General features: G+C 34.6%; 1 pseudogene; it reads right to left on the bottom strand.

Annotated features, from left to right (window-relative positions):
- Positions 1–279: 279 nt before the first annotated feature.
- LOC120612269 (uncharacterized) lies at positions 280–398 on the bottom strand (annotated as a pseudogene).
- Between the last annotated feature and the right edge of the window lie 11,277 nt (positions 399–11,675).

Below are 11,675 nucleotides of genomic sequence, written 5' to 3'. Positions count from 1 at the left end.
ATCTTTCTTGAGTATCAATTGTCTCAGCTGTGCTATTATATTTAAGATGACTCTGTTCAGAAAGTTCCAGAATGCAGAAATTCTGTATTTGTAATCAGACTGAAGTATAAACTGGTAAGATCATTCTGGAGAACAATTTATTTTTAAACTGGTAAGATCATTCTAGAGAACAATCTATTTTTTAAAAAAAATTTTAGGCGAGGCAACCCTTGGTTGACCTCACAGATTGCAAGGACCTTGTCAGCTTACAATCTCTTATTTTTTTAAAAAAAATTTTTATGCCTACAGCACCTGATCTTCCCAGGTGGTCTTCCAACCAAGTACTAACCAGGCCCGACCCTGTTTAGCTTCCGAGATCAGACGAGATTGAGCTTATTCATGGTAGCATGGCCATAGACAACAATTTAACAATATATAATAAAATTGGAGATGCATGAACAGGGAAAGCTCCAACTTATAAGCATATACTCACAGATATACACCAGAAGATGCATACAATGTTGTTAATCACAACTATTGCTAGTGGTGAAAAACTAGAAAGTGCACATTCATAAAATGTACTCTTAAACAGCAGTTAAAATGAGTAAACTAATTTACAGTTATCAATATAGGAAGGTTTAGAAAACATCATGTAAAATGAAAAATGAAGTTTGGCAAAAGTTGATGCCATTTATCACAGAGCTAATACTATATATTCTTTATGGATAAATACATATTTATAAAAGCGTACACAGGAAGATATACATGAACCCTGGGTTACTGTTGGAGAGAGAAGGAGGAAGGGAGAGAGGGAGAAAATGTGTTGGAGGAGAACTTTAGTTGTATCACTAACATTAAATTTCTTTAAAAAAAATCTAAAGCAAGTATGCAAAGTGTTTACAAAAATGTTAAATCCACCACTTCCTAGCTGTGTGATTTTGGGCAAATTACTTAATCTTCATGAGTTGTACATATAACTCATGAAGTTGTTTTGAAGATTAAATAGGTGGTATATACATTTTTTTTGCATAATCACCACATAAGCACTTCCTAAATCATAACTGTTATTACCAGCAAGAAAGCGTCAAAAGCATTCATTCAGTTGTGAGTCACTAAGGGCAGATAGAAAAGATGCATTCCACAGAGAGATAACATATGACACTTCAGAGCAAAAGTACCTCTGGTGAAGGCACAGTGCTGAGTGTGTCTGTGGTCAGAGAGAACAGGGTTGAAATGTTACCTTCTCATTGTGTTGCTCTCTTGGGTACAACATTTGTCTTTCCTAAAGCATTTGTATAAATTAGTGTTTATTAGAGTAGTGGGTAATGAGTGCCCTTACCTGGCACAAGGCACTGTATGATCTGGATTCTTCTATGCTCTAATCCCAAATTTCCAGAAAATGAGGTGGCACCTTCAGTGAGTGGTATGCTGTCTCCCTAGCCACTGCCTTGTGAAGAGTAGGCCATTACTGGAGTGTGTAATCCAGGCACTGGCATCCTCTCTTCTCAGCTTTGAGGCACATCTGAAAGAATAACAGATTTTTTTTCTATCAATGACTTTATGGGCCTGTCCTTCTCAGGTTAGAAGATTTGGTAAAGTCCTACTGGCTCTCCCTGCTGCCTATTCCTTTTTTCATAGCAAAATGCAGTCCATTGACCAAGGCTCAAAAAAGTTATGAAAAAATTGCAAGGATATCTTAAGTGACATCTCAAAAATAGGCTGTGGGATAGTATGGGGTTGAACTTGTTGATACTACACTCACCAGAGAAAACCAAAGTTGACTTCACCTCTTCCTGTTTGTTCAATCATCAGCTATAGCCTATTGACCATTAGGTACCCAGTGCCCTCAAAAGTCTTCTCCTTGCCATCAGATCAAAACCAGAGCAGTAGTTATTTTACGCTTTAGTACAAATGCATATATTTTTAAAGTGTTACTATTGGTAAACTATTTCTAAGTACTGCTAAGGCAAAAAGGCCTGTCAATTTCTTCCAATAATAGTCCAGTAATTTTTCTCAAAGTCTGTGTCCCCAGTTTTTCTGTACCAGTCAGTCTATGCTTGTCCTGAGTTAACTAGCTGCTCACGAATCTGCCGCCTAGTTGATTCTTCCCCTCCTTCTTCAGCCCCCTACCTTCTGCCCCATTCCTCTTTGTTTCACACCTTAGCACTTGGACGATGACTCATCTGTCCTTGCCTTCCCCTCCAAGTGTGGTGATCCAAGCATGTCTTGCCAGCTAGTTAGTTGGCTGGAGTTCATTGTTACAGAGTCCCTGTTTTCCTGAGTTTCCCAGGGCACCTTGGAATGTGAGCATATGTAAGAGATTTTATGTATGAGTGTGTTTTTGTGGTGGGAATAGGGGTGAGAAGACTTAAAACTGCGAATGACTTCAGTGAAAATGTTCGAGTGATGTTATTTATAGATACTTGAGAACTAATGTGGTGAAAGGAAATACAAAAATCCAGTTTGTATAAAATAAATTTATGAGATTTGCTTACTCTTCATAGCTAATTTTACCATACACATAATAATAACTATGCATGTTGTCGATATGGGTCAGATGAAATTGATTGTAAGCTATATTTACTTACAATGTGACATTGTATTCAGCTATGCTAACACTTGTGTTGATGAGCTACTATGGTTTCCTACTCATGTATTTTGCTCACATGAGAAAAAGAATCAGGGAACGTGACCCTGGTATTTCTGAGATGAACTGCCCCAGTGCCTCCTCTCTTTTCTTTTGGCATCTGCTGGGCAGCTATATTGCAGAGGTCACTGTGGTTGCAAAGTACAAGAAAAGAAAGCATATGTAATAAAAGATGTAATTTTCCTAAAGCAATATAAAATTGTTCCTTAGTACTCAGCATATACAGCTTATATTTACTGTATATGCTTTTTCCCCATTCTATTTACCACCTTTGATTCTTGGGAGATTAAATCTGCATAAATGTAGATACATACTAATATGATGAACTTTAAACTGTTATTTTCCTCCTTTTATCATCAATGACTATCATTTAAAGTTGTTATGAAAGCTTTGTGATAGAGGTTATACTAAAATTGAAAGTATACGGACTTACTGAAAATCATGTAAAAATTAGCTATGTTTCTAATGTGGTTTCTCAGACTGATTAATTTATGCAATTGAATTGTTCTACTCTCTTGTAAACATACATTCACACTTTGCAAACTTGCACACCTGCAAAGTTAAGTGTGGTGGTATTTGTGATATTATCATTGTTTCATCAAGGATGATAAATCAGTCAGGTTACTTTTAAAATTTCACTTTATAGGCCATTATATATCACCTTCCTGTTTCAGTACAGTGGAAATTAATTCCATACATGTCTTAAGGGTCAAAAGTATCTTAAAATTAATACTAATAACTTTAAAACACCTTGGTATTTATGAAATGTTGTTACATTAATTTAGAAACAGTTGAAGTTGTCATAAAGCTTAACATCGTATGAGAGCACTTCCCCAAAAGATAAAGGTATCAGTTTGGATATGGCGAATTTTTTTTTTTCTTTAGGGATGTGTGTGTCTTTAAAAAAGTTACTTCTCTTTGACTTGAAACCATGACAAAAATACTCCTTTATAGATTTCAATCTGAATTTTAACCAAGATTATAGAAATCATGGAATAGTCTCTGTTTCTTCCTCTTTTTTCCCTTTTCCTTTATCTTCCATTATTCTGTTGTATCCTTCCTTTGGCATTTATAAGCTCTATCATGTAACTGAGACTATATTAGGTGCTAGGGATCCTGAAATAAAAGGATACAGTCTCTGCTCTCAAGAGACTAAGTCCAGTTGGTGAGAAAGAAAAATAAAAAATAAATTACAGTATTGGTTGTGGAGTAGTTGGGAAAGTCTTCCTGGAAGAGGTGATGGCTGAGCTGGAAGGATGAGTGAGAGATGACAAGGAGATAAAATTAATCTTATTTGAAATATTAATGGCTTTTGGTTATGATTGCTTTCTTTATACTAAAAGTGGCAGAGAAGGAAACCTCAGGACTCCATCTCTCCATTAAAGCAACTAATGAGCTGGCAAAAAGTGTCAGAATCGACTTTTGCAGAACTCTGGAATCTAGTCAAAAAACATACAACAGCCAGGGGAAAGCTTAATGAAGAAAGAAGCTGCTGCGACTATCTATCTACCTTTCCCCACATACCAGATGGGAGGTGGAAATGAAGCCCGGTGCAGGCTGCCAAGTACCTGAAAAAACAATACAGACCTTATTCTCAAAGAATTACGGTTGTGTATTTCCATCTATCTAGTGTCTCCTTAAAGGACTGGACTTGCCTTTGTTTCACCTGGCTCAGAGCATTTTCAGGTCTGGGGACCTTCTCAGGTGACATTTGCTAAAAACACTTGAAAACTCATATCCGAAAAATATTTGCAAACTGATGTTCATAGCAGCATTATTCATGGTGGCCAGGACATGGAAGCAACCGAAGTGTCCTACAATAGATGATTAGCTAAAGAAACTGTGGCACATATATACAATGGAATATTACTCAGCCATAAGAAGAGGTGAAATACTGTCATTTGTGACAAGATAGATGGACCTTGAGATAATCATGCTAAGCGAAATAAGCCAGACAGAAAAAGTTGAAAATCATATGATATCACTTATATGTGGGATATAAATCTAAAAGCAACAGGACAAACAAACAGAGACTCATGGACATAGACAATAGACTACTGGTTACCAGAGAGTAGGGGTGAGGGGGGAGGAGAGAGGGAGACAAGATAAAGGGGTCAAATATATGGTGACAGAAAGAAATCTAACTATGGGAGGTGAACACACAATGTAAATATGTACACATGCCTTACTGTTAAAATATACAGCTGAAACTTGTAGGATTTCATTAACCAATGTCACCATAAAAATAAAAAAAAATTTTTAAAAAGCACTTAAAGGAAAAAGTACTGATTGGCCATAGCAGCCTGGGCAAGGGATAATAGGACAAGTAAGAGACAGATCAGAAAGCTTGGAAAGAAACAGTTTGGGAAAGAACCTATGTGGGGAATGAGGGCTTTCAAAATCTTCTGTATAGATCAGGGAATTGAAAAGGCAATGCATATGCTCAAGACAGGACACATGCTCAGTAAAGGCCTAATCCTTAGAGAAGATCCTCAACTTTCACCTCTGGCTGACCTTCAGCCTCTGCACAAGCAGGAAGTAAAGGTGAAGGCAGTGTTGCAAAGGGACTTGGCTAAGCATTGAAAGGAGTGTTCCAACGGAGGCAATCTTCAAAGAGAGGGAGAGTTTAAAATTCTTTTTTAAAAAATATTTTGGGGCTTCAGGTATTTATAGATACTCTTAATACACTAATTGACCCCTAAGCCTATGGAAAACAGCCTTCAGTGGCCACATATGATAAAAAATAGAGACTTTACAAAAATAATTTTGAAAAGTAACTAAAACAATAACAACCCAAAACAAGGAGCAGCAACGAACAAAATAAAAATTGAGTTAATTTTTGTATATGGGATAAAGTAATAGTATACTTTCATTCTTTTACATGTGGATATCCAGTTATTTCGGAAACATTTGTTGAAGAGACTATTCTTTTCTCCATTGAATGGTCTTGGCACCCTTGTCGAAAATCAATTGACCATAGATGCATGGATTTATTTCTGGACTCTCAATTCTATCCCATTGATCTGCGTGTCTATCTTTTTTCTTTAAATTAATTAATTAATTTTAATTAGTTTCAAGTATATAGTACATTGGTTAGACATTTATATAGTTTATAAAACGTTCTGCTAATTACTCCTTCTCTCCTCTGGTTTTCCATCTAGCCAATATATTAATGCTAACTGCATTCCCTATGCTGTGCTCCCCATACCTGTGACCATCTACCAACTAGTAATTTGTACTTCTTTAACCCTTCACCCCATTCCTCCAGCTCTCCAACCACCCATTCCTTCTGTCCGTCACCAAATTGTCCTCTATATTTGAGTGTCTGTTTTTGATTAGTTTGTTCTTTTTGTTCCTTAGATTCCGCATATAAGTGAAATCATATGGTATTTATCTTTCTCTGTCTGACTTATTTCACTCAGCATAATAACCTCTAGGTCTATCCAGGTCATTGCAAATGGTAGGATTTCATTTTTTTAAATGGCTGAATAAAATCTGATTGTACATATGAACCATAACTTCTTTATCCAATCATCTGTTGATGGGCATATCTTGGCTATTGTAAATTGTGCTGCCATGAATATTGGAGCACATAGATCTTTATGAATTATTGTTTTGGTTTTACTTGACTAAATACCAAGAAGTGCAATTGCTGGGTCAAAAGGTATATCCATTTTTAAGTTTTTTGAGAAACCTCCAGACTGTTTTCCATAGCGGCTGTACCAATTTACAATCTCACCAACAATGTATGAGGATTCCCTTTTCTCCGCATCCTTGGCAACTCTTATTCTTTGATTTATTGATAGCCATTCTGACATTCTGATGATTAGTGACCTTGAGCATCTTTTCATATGTCTGTTGGCCATCTGTATTTCCTTTTTGGAGAAAAGTATCTGTTCAGGTGCTCTGCTCATTTTTTAATTGGATTGTTTTTGTCGTTGTTGTTGAGTTGTATGAGTTCTTTATATATTTTGGATATTAACCTCTTATCAGATGCATCGTTAGAAATATCTTCTCCCAAAGAGTCGGTTGTCTTTTTGTTTTGTTGATGGTTTCCTTTGCTGTACAAAAGCTTTTTAGTTTAATGTAGTTATATTTGCTTATTTTTTCTTTTGTTTCTCTTGCCTGGGGAGATATATCTGAAAAGAAATTACTGCTGGCAATATAAGAGAGTTTACTGCCAATGATTTCTTCTAGAAGTTTTATGGTTTCAGGTCTTACATTTAAGTCTTTAATCCATTTGAGTCTATTATTGAATACGGTGTAAGAAGGCGGTCCAGTTTATTTTTTTGCATGTATCTGTCCCAACATCATTATTTGAAGAGACTGTCTTTACTCCCAGAGTATATTCTTCTCTCCTTTATCATCTATTAAGTGAGAAGATAGACGTGGATTTATTTCTGGGCTCTCTATTCTGTTCCATTGATCAATATATCTGTTTTTATGCCCGTACCATGCTGTTTTGATTACTGTAGCCTTGTAGTATAGTTTGATATCACATAGTGTGATACCTCCAACTTTGTTCTTCTTTCTCAAGATTGCTATAACTATCCAGAGTCTTTTATGGTTCCATATAAATTTTAGGATTATTTGTTCTAGCTCTCTGACTTATAATTTTCTGAGAACAGGTCTTTTACCTCCTTGGTTAATTTGATTCCTAGGTATTTTATAGTTTTCGATGCAGTTGTAAATGGGATTGTTTTCTTAATTTCTCTTTTTGAAAGTTCGTCATTGGTGTACAAAAATGCCACTGACTTCTAAATATTTATTTTTGCAACCTGCTGCTTTACTGAATTCATTGATCAGTTCTAACAATTTTTTTTTTTTTGGTGAGATCTTTAGCATTCTCTCTATGTTGTTTGCCTGTCATTGGCAAACAATGAGAGTTTTGCTTCTTCCTTTCTAATTCGGATACCTTTTATTTCTCTTTCTTGTCTGATTGCTGTGGCTAAGACTTCCAATTCAGTGTTGAAGAGAAGTGGTGAAAGTGGGCATTCTTGTCTTGTTCCTGATCTTAAGGAAAATGCTTTTAGCTTTTCCCCATTGAGTATGATGTTAGCTGTAGGTTTGTCATATATAGCCTTTATTATGTTGAGATATGTTCCCTCTATTCCCACTTTGCTAAGAGTTTTTTTTTTTTATCATAAGTGGATGCTGCATTTTGTCAAATACTTTTTCTGCATCTATTGATATGAGCATACAGTTTTTATCTTTCAATTTGTTAATGTAGTGTATCACATTAACTGATTTGCAGATATTGTACCAACCTTGCATCCCAGGAATAAATCCAACTTGATCACGGTGTATGATATTTTTAATGTATTGCTGAATTCAGTTTGCTAATATTTAGTTGAGGATTTTTGCATCAATGTTCATAAGAGATATCGGCCAATAGTTTTTTTGTTTTTTGTTTTTGTTTTTGTTTTTGTAATATCTTTTTCTGGTTTTGGAATCAAAGTTATAGTGGACTCATAAAAAGAGTAAGGGAGACTTCTCTCTGCTTGAAATTTTTGGGAATCATTTGAGAAGAATAGGTGCTAATTCTTTGAATGTTTGGTAAAATTTGCCTATGAAGCCATCTGGTCTAGGACTTTTGTTTTTTGAGAGGTTTTTGATTATTGATTCTATTTCATCGGTAGTAATCTGTCTGTTCAAATTTTCTATTTCTTCTTGAATCTGTTTTGATAGTTTGTGTGTTTTTAGAAATTTGTCTATTTCATCTAGTATCTAATTTGTTGGCATGTTATCATTCACAATATTCTCTTATAATCTATTTTATTTCTGTAAGCTCAGTAGTAAATGTCTCACTTTCATTCCAGATTTTAGTAATTTCAATCTTTTTTTCTTGAACAATCTTCTTAACAATTTGTCAGTTTTGTTGATATTTCCAAAGAATCAACTTTTGGATTTAGTTAATTTTTTATATTATTTTACTCTTCTCTATGTTGTTTATCTCCATTCTAATTTTTATCTAATTTGTTTTCTTCTGCTTTCTTTGGATTTAGTTTTCTTTTCTAATTCCTTAAGGTGGGTAGTTACATTATTAACATAATATATGTATGTTTCTTTTTTTTAAATATAGGCATTTGTAGCTATAAATTTCTGTCTCAGCACTGCTTTCACTGAATCCCATTAGTTTGGTATGTTGTGTTTTGTTTTCATTAATCTCAATTTATTTTCTAATTTCCCTTGATTTTTTTTCTTTGACTCAATGGTTATTTGATAGTGTTTGTTGTTTCATTTTCACAAATTTTATATTTTGCAAGTTTCCTTCTGTTATCGATTTCCAATTTCATTCCATCGTGGTCAGAGGACATACTTAATATAATTTCAATCTTTGTAAATGTTTAATACTTGTTTTGTGGCCTAACATATGGCCTATCTTTGAGAATCTTTCATGTACTCTTGAAAAGAATATGTAGTGTGTTGTTTTGGGGTTGATTGTTCTGTAGATATTTGTTAGATTTATTTGGTTTATGGTGTTGTTCAAGTCTTATATTTTCTTATCTATCTGTCAAGTCTTTCTATCAATTATGGAAAATGGAGTTTTGAAGTCTCCAACTATTACTGTAGAATGGTCTCTATCTTCTCTCATTTCTATTTTTGGCATATATTTTGGACTTTGTTTTTTAGGTGCATATGTAAAGTGTATATATACTTATAATTGATATATCTTGATGGACTGACCTTTTTTAACATTACATAATATCCTCCTTTTTACTGTAACAATTTTTGTCTTAAAGTCTACTTTGATATTTGTAGAGCTACTCTAGGTCTCAGTTGGTTACTATTTGCATGGGATAGCTTTTCCATTTTTTACTTTCAACCAATTTACATCTTTGAATCTAAAAATTATTCTCTTGTACTCAACATGTATTTGGATTATGTTTTTTAAAAATTACCCATTCTGCCAATTTGCCTGTTAACTGGAGTTTAGTCTACCTCCATTTAGTATAATTCCTGATAAGGAAGGACTTCTGACATTTTGTTATTTGTTTTCTAATATGTCTTATATCTCCCATTCCACCTCAATTCCTCAATTGCTGCCTTCTTTTGTGTTTCATTGATTTTTTTTTTGTGGCGTACCATTTTGATTACCTACTCCTTTCCTATTATGTATATATTTTTCAGTTATTTTCTTAGTAGTTGTTCTGGGGATTACAACATGTTAATTTATAACAGTATGTTTTAGATGAATACAAACTTAAATTCAATAGTACAAAAATCTTTGCTCCTATATAGCTCCGCCCTCATTATGTTATTGCCAGAAATTACATCTTTACATGTTGTGTATCAATGAAGACAGATTTGTATTGTTGTATGCAGTCATCTTTTGAATCATATATTAAAAATAAGAGTTAAAAAATACATTAATATTGTCTTTTGTATTTACCTATGTAGTTCCCTTTAGAATGTGTTTTATTTCTTTGTATGGATTCCAGTTATCATTTAGTGTAGCCTGAAGGATTCCTTTAGCATTTTCCATAGGGAAAATCCAGATCATGAGAGGGGCATTTAGTTAGTTAGTTAGTTTGTTTATTTATTTATTTTTATTAAGTTTATTGGGGTAACATTGGTTAATACAATTATATAATTTTAAGGTGTACATTAAAATTTGACATCTATATATTCTATTGAGTGATTACCACTGAAAGTCCAGTTTCTTTCAGCTACATATATTTGATCCCTTTTACCCACTTCACTCTCCCACCACCCCCTTATATTTGACCCCCTTTATTCCATCTGCCTCTCACATCCTTCCCCACCCTCTACCCTCTGGTAACCACTAGTCCATTGTCCATGTTTCTGAGTCTCTGTTTGTCCTGTTTATTTGTTGCTTTTAGGTTTATATCCCACATATAAGTGATATCATGTGATTTTCTACTCTTTTAGTCTGACTTATTTCACATAGCATGATTATCTTGAGGTCCATCCATGTTGTCACAAATGACAGTATTTCACCTATTCTTATGGCTGAGTAATATTCCATTGTATATAAGTACCACTGCTTCTTTAGCCAGTCATCTATTGTAGGACACTTTGGTTGCTTCCAAGTCCTGGCCACTGTGAATACTGCTGCTATGAACATTGGGGTGCAAATATCTTTTTGGATATGGGTTTTCAAGTCTTTGGGGTAAATGCCCAGTAGAGGAATTGCTGGATCATGTTTGTAGATCAATTCTTAGTTTTTTGAGAAATCTGCATACTGTTTTCCATAGTGGTTGTACCAATATGCAGTCCCACCAGCAGTGTATGAGGGTTCCTTTCTCTCCATATCCTCTCCAGCATTTGTTATTACTTGTCCTGTCGATTATAGCTATTTTAACAGGTGTGAGATAGTATATTATCGTGGTTTTGATTTGCATTTCCCTAATAGCTAGCCATGTTGAGTATCTATTCATATGTTTGTAGGCCATTTGAATATCCTCTAGGGAGAAGCATCTGTTCAGGTCCTCTGCCCATTTTTTGATTAGATCGTTTGTTTTTTTGTTGTTATTGAGTCATATGAGTTCTTTGTATATTTTGGATATTAGGCCCTTATCGGAGGTGTTGCTTACAAATATATTTTCCCATTCAGATGGTTGTCTCTTTACCTTGTTGACTATTCCTTTTGCTGAGCAGAAGCTTTTTAGTTTGATGTAGTCCCATTCATTTATTTTTGCTCTTACTTCCCTTGCCTTTGAGGTCAAATTCATAAAATCCTCTTTATCCAAGGTCCTTGAGTTTAGTTCCTATGTTTTCTTCTATGCATTTTATTGTTTTAGGCCTCATATTCAGGTCCTTAATCAATTTTGAATTAATTTTGGTGTGTGGTGATGGACAACAGTCTAGTTTCATTCTTTTGCAAGTGGCCATCCAGTTTTCCCAGCACCATTTTGAAGAGGCTTTCCTTTCTCCACTATATGTTTTTGGCTTTTTGGTCAAAAATTATTTGCCCAAATAAATATGGGTTTACTTGTGGACTATCAATTCAGTTCCACTGGTCCGTGTGTCTGTTTTGCTGCCAAGACCATGCTGTTTTGATAACTGTTGCTTTGTAGTACAATTT

The sequence above is a fragment of the Pteropus medius genome, unplaced genomic scaffold (assembly GCF_902729225.1).
Source record: "Pteropus medius unplaced genomic scaffold, Ma_sr-lr_union100, whole genome shotgun sequence".
NCBI classification, from domain to species: Eukaryota; Metazoa; Chordata; class Mammalia; order Chiroptera; family Pteropodidae; genus Pteropus; species Pteropus medius.
This window is presented reverse-complemented; position numbering and strand designations above follow the sequence as displayed.